This window comes from Achroia grisella, unplaced genomic scaffold (assembly GCF_030625045.1).
Source record: "Achroia grisella isolate CSIRO2021 unplaced genomic scaffold, CSIRO_AGI_Agris_v1 utg157, whole genome shotgun sequence".
Taxonomy (NCBI): Eukaryota; Metazoa; Arthropoda; class Insecta; order Lepidoptera; family Pyralidae; genus Achroia; species Achroia grisella.
The window spans coordinates 3,191,746-3,218,883 of NW_026712653.1; the positions used below are offsets into that span (position 1 = coordinate 3,191,746).

Sequence of the window (27,138 nt, forward strand, 5' to 3'; positions counted from 1 at the left end):
CAATATGAATAAGCTTGTTTTTATGATTTTACAAAAACATAAAATATCGATATGACAAAACCAGGTGAAACTATTAGTTAATTCTTCAAACCAAACCTACTCATTACAATGGCAAACAGAGAGTTACAACTGCGTCCGTATACCCACTTATTTTAGGAATAATGGATACCAAATTCGTATAATGAAATTTAATGATATTTAACGATTTATAAATAATTGTATTTAGTAAATATATACATATATATATATATGTATATAATTCTATGTTTAATTGAAATATGTAACGTCCCAGTGCAATATAACTTATACAGCTGATCTGAACTATGAACTTTCGTTTGGTCGGGTTTTAATTCGACCGACGATTATCCCGGGTTTCGGCACCAAAAAGAGATGTAGCAGACACCGTGAGGCGGTGGAATTCGATCGTCTGCCACACTCTGGTATCACTGCAGGAGCGATCACAATAAATAAGAAGGATACGTGCACTTACTTGGATGGAGTCTTGTGCGACGTTCTGGTTCCACCTTAATTTCAACGAGATGCTTCGAAGAGTATTCTCCTGGATTTATCCTGGTTATTCGGTAATATCACGATTTGCGAGACGACAGACCGCGCGTATGTCAAGCCAAGTGCATGCGTGGGTTCACCGCGCAAACCAACTTACGATTGTGTCCGCTCCAAACATTACGCGCGGTAAGCGAATAAAAAATGCACAATTTATGATTGGGACGGTACACAAAGAATATGAAAGATGATATTATATTGAAATAATTGTTGTAGTTTGTATAAACATCTATATAAAATTCAAAAGTCCACCATGTATAACGCAGACAGATGAAGATGTTAAAGTTTTTGGGTGGATCAAAAACATATAGGATCGACCTTCGTACCGTTGCATTCATGTTTAATATTCAGTTATTCTATATTTAGTCGAGGTGTCAAAGACCTCTTCACATACATTCCACGCTGAGAACAATGTACTATCATAATCTGTGACTGACTTGAGCTCCGTGAGTCTTTATGTCAAAGACGAGCTTGATAAGACAATGTGCAAAAAATTCGATAAACATCTTACGTCGTTATTATTATGTTATGGGCTCGGAACACCTTTAGCTATATTTAGTTCACATAATTAAGGAGGTCTTCCTATGTGATGGGTTGAAAAAATCGATTTTTTTTTTCATAAATTGCTCCCTTAACATGTCTAGAATACGGTAGTAAAGCGATTTTAGAAAATTCGAAGTCGTTTTAAAGATACAGCAGGTAAAAGAAAGAGCGGTTCGGAGCGGTGAGTTGGCAGTTAGAGACCGGGCCTATTGTGTACCGTCGGCTTTATACCTGGCCTCCCTTTTATTAATATATTTGTTTATACAAGTTTAGACACGTTTCTACAGACTTAAACAGAAAAGGAGCAGGTAAACTTACTGATAAAGTTATCCAAGAAATTACAAAATTCTACGGATTAGCAATTCGACGCCATCCAGATTCGCTTGAAGATATGAGAAAGGAAGTTTGGGCAACGTACTATCACAAATGTTCTTCTGATGAAAACCCTCAGCATCAATTTTGTCCAGAAGGCGAAGACAGTTGGTGTAAATGGCGTAAGGCTGAAGCTAATAATGAACTGGACCAATTTCATCACGATAAACCACCTCTAATTCCGCAAGTCCAAGAAGCTATCAAACCGGTTTTCGAAGATTTATCGAAAGACGAATTATTAATTCGTTGTTTAGGAGCAGAGACACAAAACAATAACGAATCTTTGAATTCTTTGATTTGGACTTTCGCTCCTAAACATCTTCATTCTGGTCCCAAAGTTGTTGAAATTGCTAGCTACTTAGCAGTTATTATCTTTAATGAAGGTTTTCAAGGTATTTTAAAAGTTATGTCGATTATGGGATGCCCTGTTGGTCGTGAAGCCCAAGCGTATGTTGAGAAACGGGATGAAAAGCGAATCTTACGCTCTGAGCGGCGCGTAAGTGATGTCGTTAAACAAGCCAGGATTGACTCAAGAGCTGAACAATCTGGTTTAAAAGAGTTTCACGAGGAAGAGGAAGGAATACTCTATGGACCAGGCATCGCCGATTGAGAGTAAGTTGATATTTTAATAGTTTTTAACGGACTTGAAACTTTAAACGCGTTTTTCTCAAAACTGTGTTTTTCAAACTTTCCTCCATTGTATCTCAGAAACGGCTGGACCGAATTACTTGAAATTTACAGGGCACACTCAATATATGTAAACGCATGGAATGAACTATTATCAATCGAAAATTTTCAAAACTTCGATTTTTTTATAGCAAAAAACAAAAAAAAACGCCTAATTTGCAACTTTTATTTCAAATGTCTATCAAAAATCCAATTTTTTTTATATTCATTTGATTATAGGTCATTCCGTGCTTTTAAGCCTACAAATTAAAACGCCGTTTTTTTTTTTTCAGATAAGCCGATCAGCCGGAATCGTGGAGGAAGTGGGAGCTCTTTTTTTCGAGGCGGGGGTGTTCAGAGCGCTGTAACTCTAGTTTGACTGAATATTTTTAGCTGAAATTTTATATTTATACTGTCCAAATATGTGTTAATAAATGATAAAAAACTTGAAGCTCTAAATATTTACTGGTCGTAGAAAAAAAATCCTAAAATATCCCTAAAAAACAGGCCGTCACATAGGAAGACCCCCTTAATACTCATTTTATCAGTAACAATTAACGTTATTCTAATATCGTAGATTATAAACACAGCTTTCACCTTCAGTACCTCTGTAATCTAATAGTAATCTGCAAGGACAAATTACTTACACTAATTCTAAGCACTGTCCATTTGTGCTACGTCATCCACATTTGTCATTGTCGACTGTGGGTTGATAGTCAATCTTATAGCAATTAATATTTGACCAAGAAGTCAATATTTACGCCTCCGGCGTCCACTAGTAGGCACTCTCGAAGTAATTACCACTGGCTACTGTATGTCACCTTCCAATTCGTCTTTGGTTATGAAAAATGACAACGGCGAAACATTCAAGGTCAAACACAATTACTCTAAAGAACATTGAAATACCGTCGGCAGGCGATGATTGATGGAATGACTACTAATTGGCTATTGCGACTACATAGATAATATGTTTCGCGTTAATTACAGTGATCGGTGTTTGAGATCTCGATCATACTTAGAAGGTATCTAATAAAGACAGATAATGAGATCTAATAAATCATGCTGGTTGACATACTGAGAGGTAGGCTGAGTGAATGATATCGGCGGAAATGGATGTAACGATAACGATGCGACCGCGCAGTTAGTCAGTATATACAGTAGATACAGAATGAGAGGGCTGCAGCAGTTAAAGATACACTATTGCACAGTTTTTGAATATGAACCAAGAATAAAATAAATCAAGTTAACAAAGACGTTGCAACTGAATAAAGACGGCATCCATTTAACTTGTTTCACGCTTAAGCTCTAAGATAGGAGAGAGATGCGAACGCGGATTCCGTGTTGTCTTTGCTTGCGCGACAAGAGATCCGCATTAGCAGTTCTTTATCTGTGCTCGCCGGCGGCATAAAGCGCAACGCACTAACTGTAAATGGACAATAGCTCGCGGAGCGACATCTCGTATTCCGCCCACCGACCCGTACGCGCCGCTTCATATCAAAGAGGTCGTAAATTAGACGCTTATCTCCGCCTAGACGTGGAATAACGGCGATGCGTTTGTAATGAGCGAGCCATTGACCCAAGTTAATATATACCGGCTATTAGTAGTCGATCCTTGCCCGTGACCTGCCCCAATATGGGTCACTGCCAGCAAAGTCGTTGAATTTTACGATAATTGCGGCTTACAAAACTTGCATTGGCAAAATTTCAAGATCCCGTAGTGGCGTCTGTAGTAAGTCTCACAAAAGACCACTGAAGTCGCGGCCGAGGTGTGAATCACCATCGCACCGTAATTCGGAATGGAATCGCGTTCATTGCGATGACGACTCCCGCGGAGTTCTTTTTCATTTTGCGTTTTTGTGCCACAAATTTATTCTCAATTCCATCGGAGCAGAGTTTAATTTAGAGTTCCTGTTAGAAACACCGAGGCGTCTGGACGCTGCATGTGATTTTAAATTTAGAATAACGGAATCTAGTGGCACGCGGGCGGCGGCGACGGTGGCGGTGTTTTGTAGCATTTCTCGTTTGTTTTTCCTCGGCCTTCGCATGAATGGGATGCCGGGACGGTCGGTCAACGTTCATTTAAATTTGAGGTGCGGCCACTCAATAATACCCAATGAATTTATAGCTCATTAAGCTTCATAGCGACCGAATAGAATGCGCTGACGGGTATTACTGCACGATTTGTTGAATAAACAGCCAGTTCGTCGAACTGAGCAAGAATAAACCTATCGGCCGATGGGTTACCATTCTGTTCTATTATGGAAAGTGAAAGCCCCGGTGACAAACACCCTGGCACGTGGCACGTGTCGGCTTGCTGCAGTTGTAACATGAGCGGTTGGAATGTGCTTCGCTGAATTGGAAGCCATTGAAAGTATTCAGGGATCAAAAACATTAATATCGCTGTAAAGCCGATTGCTTGCTGTTTGCTAGCATTATTTTACCACTACGCTCCTCATTCTACACTGACTGTTACCTGCGATTTCGTCTGTATAAACATTCACTCCTTTCAATTTACTTCCTGCGATAAAAAGAGTCTTGTCCGTCCTTGTGATAAAATCAGGAAACATATCTTAAATACAATGACATACAGTTTCATTAAGATCAGTTCAGCTGTTAATTGTTAAAAGGAAACAAAACAACAGCCAGATAGACATTACGTATTTGTAATATTAGTAGAAACGATTAAGATAGCTATAACATTACTGATGTTTGGAAACAAAGGATTGTGGACGCGATCAGTAATCATATTGTTATTTAGGTCTACGCCGCGCGACATATTAAAATAAAATATTTATGGTACAACCACAGACAAAACATTAGGATCAGCTTTAAAATGTCCTATTAAAATATTTGGTTTTATTCTAATACCCATTTTAGCGGCGTTGGCAGATTTTATCTGGCAAATAATGATTGCCTTTAGTCAGTATCGAGTATTTATCGCTTGTGTTTAATTATCATTTTTATCGCCTTGAATACTCCTACATACAATAGAAGTACATGTTATACCTTGGTATATATATAATTTGGTTAATAGTATGCTTGCAATATTTATTGTCCAATTAATGTTTAGTAAATATGTCAGTCATTCTTATAGAAATTGTAAGAACCTTAAGAATTCGTCTGAAATATGTTTTTATTTAATTTTTATTATAATCTATTACAAGATGATTTTATTATTATTAAGTACACAACTATTATTTATTGCCTTAGTAAAATTACATAGATATCAAGACATTTAGTATGACTGCTGCCAAAGTCCACACTACGCTGAAAACACCGTTCTCGTCCGATCACCGAAGTTAACCAATGTCAGGCGCGGTCAGTACTAGGATGGGTGACCGCCTGGGAACACCGCGTGACGTTGGCTTTTTTATTACCACATTTAAACTATCTGCATTGTTTTTAACGACGAATAATTATACATCAATTCAAGTAGTTTGGCAGTGAGTAGTTACTTTTAATATCAACTCAGATGCATCATCTATCTTTACCAAATAAAGAACAATGGTAGCAAATTAAATTAAGAAAACAAAGATATAAGACCGTATTCACCGAAGCAGAGGCACGTGTTAAAGACAAATATTCGAATAACAAGATAATTTATTACGACCGAATCGGGACAACTCGAGTTTTTGCGATGCGAATCAACATCAGCAAGTATCGATAACCCGCCTACTCGATTGTTTGGTGAGTCATATCGGGAGGTCGACGTTTTGGTTGGTAAACAAATAATATTGTAAAGCCGTATCTAGTAAACGTGCTGAAAGGTTAGCGAGTCCTTCTATGTACAAAATGTATTTAGTAATGGCCCGTTTAATTAAAATATAGAGAACGTTCTTTAATAATCCATTAATACAAATATGGATATAAAAGGGTAATCTGACTCATCAATCAAAGAGATATCATAGATAGTAAGTATTCCTCAGATGTAAATTGTGAATATAAATTCCTAGAAAAAATGACCAAGCATTCTAAATGTAAAGTGATAATATTAAATACCTATATACTGAATGGCATTAAACTTGATTACAAAATAAAACTATGTATTGTAATTCTAACAACTGTTCATTCAATTAACACCTTATGTAAAGTGGAATAGACATGAAGTCATGATCCTGCTCAGTAACTGCTTAAATCTACCTAACGCTCTCCCAAGATGGTGGCCTATGAACAGTGACTAGGTCAACAACAGCCATAACACGAGCAGCTCGCGAACGGCACAGTCGACTCGTGCGCATGTTTCTTATATTTTTGAAATGACATACCGTCCTTATGATCCATTCCTTATATGTATAGGATTGTACTACTATTCATGTCGATTTTTTTTATTAAAATTACTATTTTCAATACAATCTAAAATCATAGATAACTAACGTTTGTGGATTAATTAATCCGCTTATGACGTAACCTACCATTAAAAATATTAATATCAGATTCCCAAGTATAGATAAACATTAGATAAGCATTGTATTTAATGTACGAGGAAAAACAAATACTTAACTTTAATTTGGAGCGCCACTATAATATAATCTTAATGCTAATACAGTCGATTTTGAACATAAAAATATTCGTTCATAACGCTCAAAGTGGCTGTGAATTAATTTAATCGTCTTCTTATCATATTTCACACGATTCAACATGATTTCTATGAATAATATGGATGTTAGTATAATTTAATATTACAGTTTTTGTTCTCAAATTCCGCTGTTGAACAAATATGTACTTGTTATTATAATTTACATAATTTTTACAGTTAGTAAAATAAAAAAAAAATCTATTATACACTGCCCACATCTCGAATTTTTGTTTGCCCTATGGATGACTGAGAGAAAATCCCTTAAGGTATTTAGTCCGCCAACTGCACCTTTATTTGAGTTTGAATAAATAAATATAATGGCTTATTCAAAATTTTTTCCATACCCGACACCACTTTTAGTTGAAAGATATGGACACTGAGATATCCGCTGAAACTACAACCTACGTCAGTGATTTTAGTGACTCGTATGAAATAATGATTCTATATTCGCTAGTATAAACTACTAGATTTTTATAGAATTATCTTTTCCGTTTACATCCTACTCCCAGATGGAAAAAACTACTACTGCATATATAAACGTTTCAAAATACATACATAAATGTTGTTAAAATTATATATTTTTTAATCTCAATTTAGTTATGGCACTATATAATCAAGGTCATAATGTTCATGGATATATTTTTTAAAATAAACCTGTAAGTATATGTTCCAGATTACATTACGAACGTACTTTCTTAATTACATATCAGATGATAATTCGTTCATTACATTCCGTGATACACTTTCCATTTTTTATCCAAACAACGTTTCATTTCACGCTAATTAATTTACAATAATTTTGTCATAATTCAAACGTTAGACATGTGAGAATGTACGTTTTACGTTTTTGAATTATGGACTACAAATCAATATTTTTAATTAAGTTGCTATCTAAAAAAAAATTTTGTAATAATCTAAATGCCTAGTAAATAAGTTATAAATAGTCAATATGAAGTAGAAACGGAATAAAAGAATCAAGTTTAAGATTTAGTACAAAATCCTTGACAGTTAGAATAGAATGTTTTTTAGTTATTGTGAACAAAGCCATCTCTCAATTTCCATCGGTTTCAATTGAGGATTCTCAGTATCAGAGTTACGTAGCAAAGGCAGGTACAAAAAACATACGTGCGAAACCCAAAGACTGGTCTTCCAGGAGTCAATCACCAGTGGTCAGTGGTTGAAACAATGATTACTTGTATTCCTGCTATTCGCTTACCTGAAACAAAATTACATTCCGTTAGTATGAACTTGGAAACATAGTTTTAAATATTGCCACCTTTGTGGTATAAAAGAAGGACATTACAGAGCATGGAGACATAACACAGCACAAAATAACAAATATATTAACATATTTCTTATGACCACAGTCTTAAGATTATATTTGAAAATTATAATTTATTTTCAGATGGAATGACTTTTTTAATATAAACGCCCGTATTTACAAAAACCTCAATACTGGAATTATAACTAATTAGCAAAGTAAATTCAGAAACCACTGCGCCGATTTGAAAAATTCTTTCACTGTACATTATCCTAGGATAATATAAGCTACAGATTATGGTTATATACAGGAGATTCACAAATTAAATAACGAGGGAGAACCAGGGGCTGGTCACCAGGTATTCTATCACCACTTCCAGTGAAATTTACCAATTTCTGAGACATGTCGTAACTTATACAGCATACTAAAGACGAAAACGTGGGCCGGCCAACGGTCAGCTGGAAGGTGTCCTCCCACGCTTCAAACTTTGGTACGTTGTTACTTTGATCGTTAATATAACGATGTAATATGATAGATACGTCGTAATGATACGTTGATGATCTATAAACAGAACAATCATCAGCCGATGACGGTCATTGCACCGGTGTAACTGGCGATGACAAAAAAAAATTATATCTACTATACATAGAGGGAATAAATATACCTACTTGTAACATATACTAAAGAAATGACAGGAACAATACATTAAAGAACACGTGTATAGTTATAATAAGGCGGCGTTATTGCTGGAAGCAATCCCTTCAAGATTCTCTACATCTATAAGAGAACTAAATATCAAACTTAAATTATAAATTCAAAATAAGTTTTTTTATTGGTGACATTGAAATTGAGTTTCCGCCTGTCAATACCTGTGATACCAGAGAAAGATGACAGGTTGGACATGAAATCAGGTATGTTACCCCATCGCGGTATCAACTTTATCTGCTACTAGCTGTGTCCGCGACTTCGTTCGCAACGGAAGCCCTCAAATATGAATAGTTTTTCCCCGTATTTTCAATATTGTTCACTGATGCTTTGCTCCTATTGGTCGTAGCGTAATGTTATATATCTTAAAGCCTTCCTCTACAAATGGACTATCCAATAGATTTTTTCAATTCGAATTAGTAGTTCCTAAGATTAGCGCGTTCAAACAAACAAACAAACAAACAAACAAACAAACAAACAAACAAACTTCAGCTTTATAATATTAGTATAGATTAACCAGGTTGATATCCAGAGGGGACCACGTTGAGGTCATCCAGACACGGTATAAATAGTACTATTACACAATCTATAAGCGTTAAGTTTAATTTTTTAAGCAATTAGTTTGTTTATATCACTGTTCCTTTTACCAACAAAACCAACATCTTACAGTTATCAAAATATCATTATATAAACGCAATGAGGCGTTTCAACGAATGTTGCAATATTTGTAGGTATTTTCGACATAATAACGAAATTGTATTTACACGAGATATAGACATAATAATTCTATTTAATAGTACCCGAGCGACCGTACTTTGACGTAAAATTTTCGTAAAATATTATCACAATACGACGTTGCTTGTTTCAAGGGAATTTTATTTGATTTATTGACTAATGAAATATGGTATAAAAAGTGGACGTAATGCTATCTCTTCCAGTCAGAAAGTGCAGAGATGCTCGAGTGCGGTTTAGTAATAAATATGATATTATTTACAAAAATAAAGAATAATTTATAATAACAAAATACGCATTAATCTGTACGTCTTTTTGATGGTATTGGTATTTATCATACCTTTGTCTACCTATATTATATACTAGCTGATCTGCGTAACTTCGTCTGCCTTACATTTCCCCACCTTTTGAAATATTTTTCATTGCAGCTCTGCTACTATTGGTCGTAGCGTAATGTTATACAGCGTAAAGCCTTCCTCGACAAATGGACTATCGAAAACAAAAATTTTCAATTCGAACCAGTAGTTCCTGAGACATATAGGTATATATACCTATACAGACATTTATATATAAAAAAAATCATGTGACGCCCGTAATAACTATCATCGATTCCCATCCAGAAGCACTAAGGTTCAAGCCACCTCAGTCGTTTCCTGAACTTTATAACAATACATATCAATAATCGGACAGAAAACAATATTTCCTGGTCATGATGGCCTCGGTGGTGTAGTGGTTAGCACACTCATCTTCCGGGTGGTCGTGGTTGTATCCCCATACAATATGTATATTTGTATTTATGAATATATGTTTCCCTAGATTCGATCTATATTTAGATACTGTTAGAACGCATGCTCATAAATACGGAAAAATATATTTATGAACATGTATATGTACATTTTTCTGAGCGTTTTCGATCTGGTGTCTCAGGCGTCTGTAGACTACGGTAACCATTTACCATCAGAAGTGCCGTATGCTTGTTAGCCACCATCGTAGTATAAAAAAATATTTTTATATACAACGGTATATAAATATACATTTTTATTGTATGTTTTTGTAATTGGTGAGTGTATATACGTATTTGTGGGTATGTGTATATACACATAACATATGTATGTGTGTGTACGTATAATGTATATGTATGTTTGTTAATAATGGTTGTCATTAAAAGTTTTTCTTTCTTTCTTTCTATTGATATTCTATTATATATTATACATTCTAACGAGAAGACGCGAACCATTCCATAATCATCCCTTAAAAACACTTCAGTTTATTTTTACAATGTATTATTTTTGTAATATACAATAGTGCTGATGTCTTGAAGTGTTATAAGATACTGGGTCGATGTTTGAAGTTCAAATTTAAAATATGGACTCGATTAACTGAATGGCCCTTGGCAATTGTCAAATGCAATTTATCAGAACCCAGCCCTAATCGATCTAATGCCAAATCTGTTGCGCGACACGCTTTCATCTATATAATATATTATTATTATATAAATAAAATTGGAGTGTCTGTTTGTAATATTGAAATAACCGTTTTTTACTACATGCATATGAATATAAATACGGTACATACACCAAAATAATATTTTTTACAATTTTTGTCTGTCTGTCTGTCTCTCTGAAATGGCTGGACCGATTTTGACGGGACTTTTATTAGCAGGTAGCTGATGTAATAAGGAGTAACTTAATCTACTTTTATTTTAGAAAAATAAAGTTAAATTTCACGCGGACGAAGTCGCGGGTACAGCTAATACTTAATATGAATTAATTATACACATAAACACCGTTGGATAAGATATATCGCCTTGTCTCAGTGTATGTCCCACGAAACATTTTGCATGTGTTGGCAAATTACATTTGAATTTCTATGAAATACACGTCTCAACTGACAGGTTTTACTCGTATTTTACGAAATGCAGCAGCAGTTCGAAAGTATGCGTGGGAAGAATTCATATTTCGTAAGGAATCGGTATTTAGTACTCATTAGAAAAAATCATTACACTATATTATATTACAAGATTTAAATAATAAAGCCGAGTCATCCATTTTCATGCAGAATATTTTTAGTCTTTTATTTATTCACTATTTATTAGTTATTATTTTTAACTCTATCAAATTGTTCTTGTTGAACTGCTTTAGTTAAAATGCATAGACAGAAAACGTAACGGTTAATTTTTATCAATATTTTTATAGAATTTGAGTAATATCCCTTCAATAAATTGTCTATTTTAGTTAATAATAATTTATAATATTGATCCTTTTAAGACAATGACAATGTAATAATAATAATAACAATCAAGACTCTCACAGTCCCATCTAGTCGCAACTACATACATTTTTTTGTTAATACGTAATATGTGTATATACATATAAAACACCCAAATTAATAAACAATCATACTCATAAATATAATTATTTGCACATACGTGAAACCGACCCTGCGACTTTTAGAAGTAAAGTGGTGTACTAAACCGCTAGATCACCGAGGTGTTAAATTGTGTGCAAATTGTAAAACTTCTACTAAATTGATCACGTGGTTTTTTTCATGAATACATTCTTGGTTTGGTTATACCCTGTTAGAACTAACATCTATAAAGATATGAATATAAAAATTCCTTTTAAAACTTGGCTCGCATTAGACTATTACTTTATCGGTGAGGCATAATATAAAATTTCATTTATTGGTTGAAGTCTGTCTGTGTTACATTCGTAATAGGTTTCCGTCTGAGAAACAGAAGTTGCAGACGTCTAGACGTCGCGACGGAAGATCAATTTGTCAGCAACAGGACTACGACCCCTAGCAGTTGCCAATTACAATGTATATGTCGCCCTCAAATAGCAGACTTGATCGAAAGTAACTATCTGTCTATCTCACTCACTCGATTTATTTTTTCGTCCTATGAAGCTGTAACCGGCTATAGCCAAAGCATTGGAAAAAGAAAATCTTCAGCTAATTCAGTATATGAAGCCGACTGTACATGCCATTAAATAAATAAAATATAAAGCAACACTATTATAGTACCGCCAATATAACATAACCATAACAAACACTCATAAAACCATGTGCAGTTCTTGGTGTCATCTGCCATACAGCCATAAACGGTGACGGCGCCATTCATGGTGACACTAACTGCTGGACGCCATATTCAAATTCCGTTTTAGTACAAAAAATGTATGACACGGCACTAGATCACTTTAATTTGATCAGCGTATAAAGACTTTGATTACCTATAATGATGACAATTAAGGGGTATTTAAATTCTTGACATATTTTGAATTTAAATTGCGAAGACTACCTGGGGACTTTGTACAAAGTCGCCTATATGGCATGCATTAATAAAACATTTATTCATGAATCGGTACGTCATTAACTGAGCCTCCAGTCATTTAATTCTGACATCGAATATCAGTATTTTAAACGTCCCAGTGTTGTTCATGTATATATTTTATTTTTATTTATAACACTTGCACCATTGAATGGACATGAACGAAATTAAAATATTAAAAATAAAATTCAGTATATAACCGACGGTTACTATTTTCCACCACTGACTTACTCTATCTTCTTCTATTGGTGCCCAGCCTGCCATACTCTTTAATGCAGACGGGTGCACCAAACAATAAGCATCCAGAAAACAACCTTTCCATTTACATTGTACTTGCCTGTTACTCATTAATCAAATGTAACTTAACAACATTTAAACGAGCAAATAGGCAAATTTCATTTTAATTCTTCTCGTACTGGAAAGCTGTCCTTTCGGATTAGTGGTAAATTAAAAAAAAAATGACTATTCAAAGATGCTTTTTCAGTTTAATCGAATAAATATTGTTTCTATTCTATTCTATATAATACTGTACTAGAATGTCACTCGTATACATATATCTACTATACTGCTAACAGTATAATTTATAGGCAATTTCATCGGTAGTGAAGAAAACAAAGACCTCTTGTGAACTTGCATAAACATTTATCGTCTAACGTCGCAGGTACCTCTCAGTGCCTCCAAATGGCCACTCCATTCATATAGTCGAGGCACTAAAGAGGCACATTCACATGTACCCATTCAAACTGCCCACGCGGCCCACAACCAACAAATGACCTGAGTTTATACGAGTAATGTGGGATACTAGGAATGTCTAGCGGTTTCACCTGATATTAAAAGAAATAGAGTGGTGTTTATCGCACGCCCGATCAGTAGGTCTATTACAATAGCCATTCAATCCATTTTTGAACTGCTCTTTTAAAATCTAATCAATACTAAACCGAATAATTCAATAATAATGTCTGGTAGTTATTTCATTTATTACAAAGTATGAAATTATTCTGTTACAACAATATAATTCACTGGTATATAAAAATAGGAACTGCTGCAATCAATGTCGGATGCATTGGAAATATGTTATTTTTAGAGAATAATCGACTGTTACGTGAGCAACGTTAGCGTTTCTTTTATTCCTTCTCCTTATATTATAGAGTCTAATAGCATGATCTTCCTCAAGAATTGGGTTATCAAATGCAAAAAGTCCGACAGGTATTTCAATAAATTATCGCTTTCAAACAAACTAAATCATAAATTTTATATATTAGTAGAGTAGATTGTACGTACACGACATTTGAATGTTGGTGAATGGTACAAAAAAATTAAGTACCATTACCACATGTGAATTTATTTATAGTTGGTTTATGTCATTATTGTTAGTTTAGTAGTTACGAAAGATTATTATGACAGCTTAGTAATAATAAGACTACTTTTGATTTAGTATAAAAAAAGTATAAAAAAGTTATAAAAGCAGCACCTCTTGTTTTCTTAATCCACTTAGGTGGCAAACAAGCATACGGCCCATCTTATGATAAATGGTACCGGTACTCCTAGTGTTTCAGGCTACGGTAATATCCTATGGATACCTGAAACGCTAGGGGTGTCACATGCACGTTGCCGACCCTTAAGAAGTATTAATATCCCCTTCTTGAAAAACCCCATGCTGTAATCTCTCGAGAAACCTCGGCAAGTAGTTTATTCCACAATCTAAGTTTACACAGGAAGCTCCTCTGAAAGCGCATGACACAGTTATCATGACGATCAAACTTGAGAAACTTACAGTTGCTAATGAGTTGTGTAACCAGAAAATTCTTTTACAAAGCCTACCGGTCAACAAAATCACACCAATCAGCCGAAAAAGCAATTTTGATTTAAGTGGAGCACCTCGGGGTCATGAGAAAACCAAATACAGAACCCGACGCGAACAATGGTCAAGTTCATGAATAGAAGGAATGTGGGACGCAATTACACTCGTAATTTCTATAACTACTATTATGGCTGTAATTAGTAATTAAATTAGAGCAATTGCCTTGTGAACTATAGGGTCAAGGCGAATGTTAACAAATGTATTAAAACGTACTACATTCCAGGTATAATAAGATCCTTATTTTGATTGTAACTTCGTATAATTTAATTTGTTAAGAGTTACAGCTAAGTTTCTTGACAGTTGTTATTATTAGTAGAAGTTAAATTTGACCTGGCTTAGGGCCACTATTGTACTAAACCAGGTCAAATTTAATACGGTTTGAATTCTCAATCTATTATCTGTTAGGATGGGCTGCATAATTCTGTAAGTTTATTTGAATATATTTCTTTTCCGATTTGTTGGTCAATTTGATTTACCTGTAACTGCATCTACAGCCTACTGAATAAAGATATTTTTATTTGACTATGATGCTTAATCCGAAACGGCCCGAATTACTGCTGCAACTAAAATACGCACACAACGATGTGGAACAATGAAAAAGTTTCTTTTTATAACTGAACAAATCAATAGCCTTCAAAAAGTCACTGAACCGGTACCAGGGGGAAACCAGGAACCGATGCACAATAAATTAAGGTCAAGTGGAGCGTTACCAATCAGCTGAATATACATGGAAAATGCATAGTCATCCCTGGCCGAGACAACCTTTAAAAACTGCAAGTGATGCATTCCAAGGCTGCTATTATGTATGTAGGTATACTTAATCAGCATGAGTAATTAAATAAATATAGTAATTATATATAATTCATGTGGTGTTTTTAGGGAACAAAAAGAAATCGTTGCTGGTATCGGTATCGCAGTATCAAACAAAAGTTATAAGACATAAAATTTAATAAATATCAAAATTTCAGTTAGTCGTCACCATTCTACTGCAGTCCACTCAAAAACTTGATCGTTTTCATTGTGTTATATTATTTTTTATGTGAACCTAAATCATACGAATACTATAGATATTGAAACTAAATGTTCGCAATATAATAAACAGTACTGGGTGGCAGTAACAAGTACAACAAAAACAGGATAAATAAATATTTTGGTGTGAAGTGATTGTGGATACTTTAAGAATATCAATATCTGACCGCAAGAATATAAATAACGCATACCATAAAAATAAAACATATTTTTATTATATATATATATATATCTACAGACTTACGTCGTGTTAATACAACATAGCAATTTATTCACACAATCAAACAAGCTTGTATATTATAATCAAATATGTATTCCACTATTACCGAGCTGGCCTGATAACAATGCGTTGAGAGCATAGTACTCTAATAGGTTCAATAATAAGAGCATGATGCTCTAAATCGGAATTTGCTATCCTGGGTAAGACCTCAAAAATATTAAGTTTGAAAGTGGTCAACAGGAAGAAACCTCTATATCGATTTATACTTCTGATAAACTCTTCAGTGATAGAATCATCAGAATCATCATAATCAGACATCTAACCAAATTAATCCGGTAGGCAATCTATATTCCCAGCAAAATATTGGCATATCAAATGTTGCTATTACATTGACTGTATCTCTGACTATGCCATTTGGGATAGCCGTCGTGATATTGTTATATATCAGTATGTTAGAGTAGATTGTTTATCAAGGTGAAGGCCGGACAGGTTGCGATGGGATCACGACCACAACGGTGGCGCTGGTCGTGCGTGACGCCTGGTCGATGACATCCTGTGCGGTTACATCGCATCGTTTCATTATAACGTCATCTGTATGATGATTGAGTGAGAACATTGTATTCACACCTTTCATCCTCAGAATATACGGGTCGAGAATATCCTGACTTACTTCGAACTATTCTGACATTTTCAGGACATCGTAAAAATCAAGTAGGAAAATAATTCAAAGTATTTGACGTCGGTGCTAGTGTATGATAGCTCAAAATAGAACCCTATGTGAAACCGCATAAAAACATAAATCTTCCATTTATGACTAGACTATAAAAAGAACCCAAGATTATGTTTACACAAAACGATATAGCATTCGTCTACTTAAAGCTATACTTGACATCAAGGTCATTCAATTCGCTCTGTTTTATATCTAATTTCTCTCCCTAACTGCAACGTTTAGAAAAACCAAACGTGATTGAACGACTTAACGCGGAGAAACTCCGAATTAATTTATTCGTAGACCGAGTGAGACGACTTTTTTGCTCGCAAGAAAACCACCTGAATACCGCAATGTCCGTGAACCTTAACTCGACAACCCTGGCTTTGAGACCTTAAGAAGTAAAATTGGATAGATATCTAGGTCGATAACAAACACGATCTCGATTTCAAGCCGATGGTAAGAAAATAGATGAATTGTATAGGGCATTGTTTAGAGGCGTGAGAAAGGGGCTTCTAACGGACGGCTACGAGCAAATTGACCCTAGACCGGTTAGTAAACTAGCAAATGACTACCTCTGGCGATCTACCCATGATCCCGACATAACCCCTGATGGGAACGTCGAATGTCTTGGGTAAGATACTTGATAAACCCAATACTAATATTATAGTAAATCTTTTGAACGTTTAAGCAAATTTGATACAAAATATAGAGTCGGCATTTATGGGATTGTAATTGCTGATTCAACAACATTCAGAATTAGAAGGTTACAATGTAATATATTTTAGATAGCGTCTAATTACTTACGTCTCAAAACGATGGGTCACATTGTGGCCAGTTTAATAGGACTAAATCTTAATCTAGTTAATTCTAATTTGGTAGTCTATTACTGGTATTTTAGCGCAAATTTATATTGAGAACGTTGCATTAATTTAATAATTAGATATTTACACTAAAACATTAAAACATAAAAGAAACTCTTTTAGAACAGAAAGAATCAACGCTTGACATGCATCTTCATAAATTAGCACGTGAGAAGACTTGTTGGGTGTTTCGGTAGGTGTATCTGGAGATAATGCACGATCTCGACCCGACAAAGCTCTATTGATCAGTGAAAAACGTATATGGTACACAGATGCTTTTATATTCGTATGAGACTCACCCTAACAAAGAACTTGGCACTGTACTAAACAGGCTACATTTATTGCACTAGTTAATGATTATCTTAATGGTACAATAATAGTAAAACGCCATATAAACCGAAGACGTTCGCACAATATTCCTCTGTTTTACTCTTGACTGGAATACATCATAAATTGTTCTGTCGGCAGTCAGTTATGTGATTAAAGAGTACCTATTAAAATTGTAAACATGACTGCAAATGAACTGAGTATATTACCTAGTCAAAAGACATAAATGCTTATTTTATTCCTTCCGTGTATAATTATGAAATGGATAAAATAGGCGTAAACTTAACACAAAACATTTGTCATAGTAGTGTGAAGTTATTCGTTATGATGGCTTAGAATATTATATTTAATGCTTGTAATACAGTAACCGCATATTTGTTTTTGATTAACTGAAAAATATAAAGAATACATTAAAAACTTAGACTATTACGATTAAACTATAAGTGGAGATATAGATACAAATAATAAAATGTTTCTTAGTTTTATAACAAATTCAATAGACAACGAAAACGGGTAAGAAGTTACTTCGCAAGAGGCCGTTACTTCTTGCGATGAATACATTATCTGCATTTAATCCATTACGCATATTTAAAAGGATAATTTATCCGATAACTCAATATAATCGTATAATATTTTATATATGCTTATAATAGACTTCTGTTATGTGCTAACTACAGTAAGATTTTCTTTGAATTCATTTAATCTTCATCGAGAATGTATTAAATTACTCCTTTATAATTCTGCATCATAAATTAGAATAACAATAGCAGTTAATTACAGATAATGTGTAATACATACAAATGAGCCAACGGATTGGAACACGTAGACATAATATAATATACTAAAGAATTATTTACATTGCGAATAAATACATAAAATGAAATTAAAGACGACTGAAATCAATGATATCAGAAGAAGAAAATATAATAATTTAGCGAGTGTATGTAAATCACCTGCATTAGACGATATAAGCTTTTGGAAAATATTTGTAACAATAAAAGGCATATCGGATGAATTCCATGGTTTAGAATAGGAACAGACAAACTGAGCGGACAGTGCTTTGGTTTTAATATTTCTAAATTTATAAACTTTAATTACCGATCCTTAAATTTTATACTATTAGAATAGAAGCCATAAAATGTCAAATGCATGTATTTAAACATACTTTGCAGCAATAAACAATAATTGTACAATAAAGTACATATATTTGAAGCATGCGATGACATGTTCTAATTAATTCAATTTATTACTAGCAATAATTAACATGTCAGAATCATAACAATCACTTGGATCTAATACAATAATGATTGGCATTTCATCTATAAATCATAGAATAGAAATAATATGTGCATACAGATGAGAGGGCGGCGCGTGCGCCGGCGCCTGCGCTGCCGGCGAGAATACGACATTGCGAATGCGAAATAAATAAATAATTAATGGCATATTGCATTACGAAACGTCACATGCCTACAGTTGTTGACACTAAAGTAATCTTTTATACATACATACAAGCGTAACCTATACACATATAAATAAAATTATAAAGTAAATAGCTGTGGCCGCTGTTTCATCCGCGAGAAATGTGTTATTCTGATATATAAGCTATATTATTGTAAAGGTTTATAAAAATCCATTCATTACTTTTTATATGAAAGAGTAAGAATTATCCATCCATCCATCCACACTCATAAACTTCCACGATTAGAATATTAGTAAGATATTTTGCATTATACAATTACAAAATTATATAACTGTTTTAAAATTATGAATATTATTGTACTTGTAATCATGGTGCCAATTAACCAAAATACTAAAAAAACATACATACATACATAGAAGCGTTAAAATAGACTTCACTATAAATAAATGTAAACTTAATCTCTGAAATGAAGGCGTATCGTATGATCACTTCATCACCAAGCAGCATAGGAGATCTGATCCTAGATATATAATAGATAATGAAATCTTAATTGCAGTTATTTAACTTTAGAAATGTTACTGTGCATCTATCTTTACATATCATATTCGTTTATTTTACAACTTTCTTCGCAAACATTACTCCGATGTGTGACAGGTCAAACAAACATACCATCTGCTCAAGATCAGTAGAAAGCAAATCTTGTGACTGATGCTCGAACTGCAGTTGTTGATTTTGTAATAGAAACATAGTATTTACATATATGACATTCCGCTTTCAGTTGTATGTAATTAGTATTATAAGGTATGTACAGTTTAAATGTTATCTTTTCTTTCATTTAGGAAAAAGAGTTTTTTATTTTTCTTCTATATCTCATTCTTCAGAAAAAAAAAATATTACAACTAATTTTAACTATTGAAATATTCTGTTTTCTGTTACACTACAAATTTCTAATAAAGAAAAGTACATAATTTGATAGATAAAATAAATGATTTATCGTATAGCTACGGGTAGGTGCAGTAAGCTTATTTTTTAATCCAAGTAATTTTTTGTCTTACTTTGCTATGTTGCTAATTAATTAAAAAATTACAATATCATCTTAAAAACGAAATCCAATGACAGAAATAATTTGTTAATATGAAAAATAGGAATTTTTCATTTTTCATTACATTCAATGCGCTGGAAAAATCATGTTAAGTAACTACATTGCAAAATGTTCAACGAAACAACTAATCTACTTAATTTGCCCTCATTCTTAATTTGAATACGTTTTATGCTTAAATATAAACTCTAGTACAATCTAAAATTATACGCATAGTTGTTAGCAATTTGTCTGACAAATATGAGAGATTTAAACAGATTAGCGGCCAGTGACTGTTATAATGAAATCAACGGGAGATTATATTAAATGTATGAATATTGTAAGATGTAACTTCAGGTGATTCATTTTCAACCAGCTGAGAAATGTAGATGCTGGAATCAGATCTAAATACTATTTGTATTACGCTTCTTACAACATACGCACTATTTACGCTATTTTATGAAGATATAGCAAGCAATTGCAAGAATAATTTACTTTAATAAATTATTCCAACGCGCTGTCAAGAAAATTTCCATGTATTTGTTGTTGTCAACTACGGTTTCAATCTTATATGTACTTGTTTTGTTATGTATAAAATGCATTTCAGTAAGTTTGAGAATCGACTACTATTTTTCATACCTCTAAGTAATAAGGGTTGTCCACCTCTAACATATTTTTTATTATTTATAATGTGGCAAAACCCACAAATAATACATACACAGTATGGTACATACAACCCTAAATTTTACCATCCACCCTTCTACCATCAGCCCCTATTTTTAAATAGCGATTTTATCTTAAGATAAGATATTAATGACTAAGATTTACAATGTTATTACAGCATCATACCAACATACTTATTGTAATCAAATGTTAGCCTCCAAATACTATCAACTCCTACACACTCGTTGAAACCGTCTTGACATCCATATTCAAGTTTTCACTTCTCACGAAGTTTACCTTCAGATGAATTTCTTTTACACAATTACTTTATTTCTATTCGCTTTATTCTCAGGGCTGCGTTAGAATCGATCGCGGTATGACGTCTATTTAATATGTGTATGGGATGTTAGACAACATTTTTTTCTAATCGCAATGGGCATTTAATTAGTCGGTCGGCGACTAATCGCTGCTTGGTAGCTGTTTAGAAGAACATTAATATTGTATGAGAGCGGCGGGCGCCGTGCGCCGGCGCGACGACTCCATTCCATACGGCTCCAACGTACTGAATCTGGTGCAAAACGCAAGAACTAGCGGTGTTATTAAATAATAATATCTCTTAAGATAATATAATAATATCTCTGGACAATTCACACAACGCCATCCAGTATCAAGCTAAGCAGAGCTTGTGTTATGGGTACTAGACAACTGATATAATTACATAACTACTTCTTTTGTAAATACATATATAGAAAATAGCCCGATCGATAAAGATAATCATACTCATAAATGCAAACCGTGCGAGGAGTCAAACCCGTGACTATCGGAAGTAAAGCGGTGTGCAAAACCACTAAACCAATAGACCACCGAGGCCGTCTTAAAACGCAAGAAATAGTGATATTATAAAGTGCCTTATATAAACATACAATTTGCATCAAAAGAAAGAGAAGATAAAAGAAAAGTCTAAAAGGGGCTAAGGAGAGAAAGTCGGCTAAAGAGAGGCCTAATTAAAAGTAGCCGAAGACAACAAGCATGACGAAATATCTAATGTGTTTAAAACAACACAAACACACAACAATAATGCTATAACAAAAGTATGACAAACTATAAGCGACTAATACCATCATCCAATAGTATCTGAAAAACATGTAGACATATAGAAGCAAGAAGATATAGCTGGTATTCAGTCAAACAACGAACATTTTTGTTCTGACATAAAAGCTAGGAATATATTTTTTAATGAGTCATTGAAGAATGTTTTCTATTTATGTATTTACAATACCAAAAGACTAGCCTTTCTCTTAATCACGAGATTAATAAAAAATAGGATGTCAAGCATGATATTTCAAATAGCCGGCGCCAAGTATAGAGCTATAAATCTTGAAAACGCTGCCATAGACAAAGTAGTTTATTTTTTAAATGTTAATATATACAGAAATAGATATATTTCGTAAGATTACACAGTCACTTCTCAACATTTACGTGTTGAGTTGTCTTTTAGCAATATTTAAAGACTTTTATACATATAAGTTATATATAGTGTAGGTATAACAAATCTCGTAAAATTCTTACAAGAATATAATTTTTAGATCATTCCTGATCTGCTTTAATTTTAAAATGAGAAATAAGGCTGTCCATGGCTTATTATTGAATAACAGTAACAATCTTTCAAACTAAATAATTTAATATTTTATTGTCCATTACCTTTATATCAGCAAGAATATGTTAATTTACAAGTTTGTGATTTTTGTTATCATAATTTCAAAACTTCATTAAATGTACAGAATGAAGTATCACAAAATAATTTACTAATATGTCAATCCTATGTAAACAGTCCAACAGTCGGATGATAATGGTTTTTCTATTATACTAATATCTAATGACATAATATTGGTATTACAAAAATTACCAACGTTGGGAAATAAACTGTGGTAACTCAATAAATAAAGAAATTGAAAATTTACTTTAAATGTTGGTATTTAAAATCAATATTCATTTTTTTTTATTTATTGAGTTACCACAGCTTATTTTTATGACTATGTAATCTTGAGCTATACCTGGTAAAATGGTGTTGAATTATTTAATAACCAACCAAAACCACCTGCGTGCAATGCATTTTCGACTTAAACGACGAGTTCGGCGCATGCGCATATATCACTATCGCTCCTCATATGCCATTCATTAACATGTCCGTCCGTACTCCGTACAGAGATCGGGAACTGATTTATTGCCCTTTATAGAATTCCACGCAAATTCTTAATTCTTTTGAAAATATTGTCCCTGTCGGCAATATTTTAGTTATTTTATGGAGAGACGAGACGTTTAAATGTTTGAGTGGGAAGGCGTGGATGTTTCTAAATGTCATGCCGATAGTGGACGTTTTGAAATCTTAATACAATAACTCGATATGATGTCGTTGCAATTTGAAAATTTATTTCCTATCCATAATTGAACAGAGTGAATATTATCAATGTTCACCCCATGCACCCCAAATTCTAAGGACCAAACATAATGGCAAATGACTGAATAAAGCAAAAGTCATAACTGAAATATTACACATCATTAGTAATTCTTATCCGATTAATTTGTTTGTATTAATATTTATTAATTGTTGATCATATATTTGAAACCCAGGTGCAGTCAAAATAAGATTTCAATTAAGTTACTTATTTATATAAATAAAACAAACATATCACAATACTGGACATAAACAATAATCAGTTGGACTGAAGCCGGATTGGGTCAAGTTTTATAAATAAATGAAAACGTCTGAGGAACAATAAGCCAGTTTCCTATACACCTAAGCCATAAATTGTCCAGTGCAAATTTAAATGTCAAACTGCATCGATTGAGGATTTGCGTTTCAATCGTGAGATTGTAATGTGTGTTTATTTTATGTACAGTCAGCCACGTAATGGACGGTTAAGCTGTAATATCGAATCGAAATCAAATTATGTCAAATGTTTTTCTGGAATACGGTTTATTCAAAATTAAGCGTCACAGAAATGTAAATATCAAATGACATACGAATTATTCAAAACGGATATTGTAATTTTTTTTATTTTATTTAGAGGAAGTTATTTTTTTCAGTGAGTAATAATAAATAGAGTACATTAAGTGAAAACAAAAAACCTGAATTACTGAAGAAAGTCTTTGTGAATTTGTTTAAATTAATTGAAATACACGTGAGCGCGAATTTAGACAGTTAGTAAAATATAAAAAAGAATGCATCCTTCGGGGGTTTTGTTGGGCGTTTAGAAACATATTACATCCTCGATGCAGTTGTCTTTGCTATCCTTATTCCTTGCTATCGTTGTACAGAAAAAAAATATAATGTATATAAGCGTGGCGTAACAGGAACACCGGCGCGGTCCGCGGCAGATCAAACAAACAGCCGCGTTTACATCTGCCGGTTTTTGCGCGTGTTTTATTGCATTTAAACGCCCGTGACGGTCATGAACCCATGGGGTCAACGCTCTCGCACGGAAATGACTTCAGACAGAAAAAAGGTTCTGATGAAATTTCATACAGCCCAGATTTGCGATGTTCAGTGGGCGTGAAATGTTTCAAAACGGTATTACGCTTTTTTTATACGCACACATGTCTCAATCTGATCGATGGGCGCGATGAATGATACTATTATCACAACACGCCATAAAGGGAAGCTTTTAAAACAATTATAAACCAGTAATAACCGGTTATAATTAGAAAAAACTGGGATTTTTAATGTCATCACGCTGTATCCTTATAGAGTTAACATATTATAATTATGATATTGACATGGATTATATCAATAGCATAATAAAAATATAACAAGTTAATAAGTAGATATATTACTTAAAGTATGGTTCTTTAAGTAATATATCATATACACTTACATTGTGGAATGAACTACCTGCCGAGATTTTCTCACGAGACTACAGCATGGGGTTTTTCGAGTACCAATTCATAACAATTTTGTATTATATTTAACTAAACGATGTTAACCATATTGGGAAGAAATAATTACAATTTTTATAGAACAGTAATAATGTATTTTGTCTTTTAATATATTAGAATAAGTATCTATTCTATACGATTAAACCATTCTTTCAATAATAACTATTAGAAAAATTTTTTGACAAGTAAATAATTTAATATTTATGTTTTTTATTGATTAATCATTTATTTTAATTATGATACAATATCTAAATTTCATTGTTTAACTTATCTAAGACAGTTACCACCAGAAATTATTTTAATATTATAGTGATGTTCATATATAATAACAATAATAATAATATCTCAGGTAAATAGAATATTTTTTTTAAACAACTGATATAAATATATAGATATATTTTTTTGTAAATACATACATATTATACATAGAAAACACTCCGACTGATACAAATAACCATACTATAAATATTCGTGTCGTATGAGGAACCGAACCCACGACCATCGCAAATAAGGCGCTGAGCCAACCGCTAGACCACCGTGGTATACATAGGCGGCGATTACCTCTTTCATTCATGCTGTTTGACAGCTTTTTCCAGTTATATAAAAATAAACTCCGGGCAGTATGTACAACTATTGCGTATGTATTACTATGTGTCTCACGTTAACCGTGAATATACTGTTATATTTTTTATTATGCGCCATGTCGAGCGCCGGTCACTATGATAAGAGATGTTATCGCCACCGCTCGGCAATGCATCACTGGGGTCTTAACTTAATCTTTTCTTACAACTCTTTCACACGTTGGTATTCCTATATACTTTATCTGGTAATATATTATTATACTAATAACGTCTGATAATGGTAACATACACCCTACTGACATATTTTGTATTTTTTTATTATCATTAATGAATTATATATTTATATAAAACCTTAAGATTATTATTCAATCAAAATATGATTGTTTATTATCTATACATATAAATAAAATTGGAGTGTCCTTTTGTAATATCTAAATAACCGTTTTTAACTACATTCATATGAATATAAAAACGGTTCATACACCAAAATATCATTTTTTACCATTTTTGTCTGTCTGTCTGTCTGTTTGGTTATTCCGGCTAATCTCTGAAATGTCTGGACCGCTTTTGACGGAACTTTTTTTGGCAGGTAGCTGATGTAATAAGGGGTAACTTAAGATAATTTATTTTAGGAATCTTTATTATTTTAGCTGTTCCCGTGACTTCGTCCTGTAAGTTATACATATATTTGGTACATATTGTAACATTGCTGAGATCTATCATTAGAAACGTAGTTTGAGCCAAAATATGTAACAATAAACTCGGATTTAAATCTTTATAAATGCAGTTACTTAGATGCCATATGATTAGATATTAGATGAAAGTAAAATAAATAAATGGTAGCACAAGTATCTATTATTTTTAACGTGTGTGAAAGGAATGATGTGCCTAGCTGCGTTAACAGTACAGGCTGGTAGGATATTAGTGGATGTAAGATAAAGTGGCCAGAGGGAACCGCGTGGAGGTCGATCTGACATGGTGCATTGTTAGCTATGGATCTACTAGTCCGACTATTAATAATCCCTTCCAAATATAATTGTCTTTTTTAATTTTCTTCAAACGAGTATTGTAACAACTGCCCCTTACATAATCAAGCCAATGAAATGCGAGCTGTGTGAATAGCTTTATTCGATACATCGTATAGATTACGATGAAAGTTATTGAGTAATCGATTAAGATTCGTTCCGTTGTCACCTGGCTGCGATTAACGACCGTTTAACGAAGTACCGATCGCCACACCTATTTTGTTTTTCAGCTGACCCAAAACAATATAATAACTGAACGATTATTTATTACTAGATGAAAACCCGGCTTCGCTCGGTCTCATAATCTTATTTAAAAAATGCAAATACCTGGCAACGTGTGTATAATAATAAAAATTTGCCACCATCGTAGTATAAAAAAAAACATCGGAAATGTCAAATTTGTAATCGGCCTATTTCAGGTTCAAAGAAAAAAACACATACACACTATATACTCTTTTATCAAAAAAAGTGTCAAAAACAATATTATCACGAAACGTTAAAGACTGAAAAAAAAAATCTCGTTAATATTCACTCATTGGTTCCGGTAAGACGTTTCGTTTTACATTATGTTATCTGTGGTTTTACGTAGTCAGAACGCACGCGATGTGTTGATTGGTTGTTAGCTAGTGACATGAAAAGATGGCGACTGCAGTTTGTTTGTCAGTGTCATTAGAATTTA

The 27,138-nt window shown here is 33.4% G+C and overlaps 1 pseudogene; it reads left to right on the forward strand.

Annotated features, from left to right (window-relative positions):
- The first annotated feature begins 5,394 nt into the window (after nucleotides 1–5,394).
- Nucleotides 5,395–5,512, forward strand: LOC131841051 (5S ribosomal RNA; annotated as a pseudogene).
- Nucleotides 5,513–27,138: the final 21,626 nt, after the last annotated feature.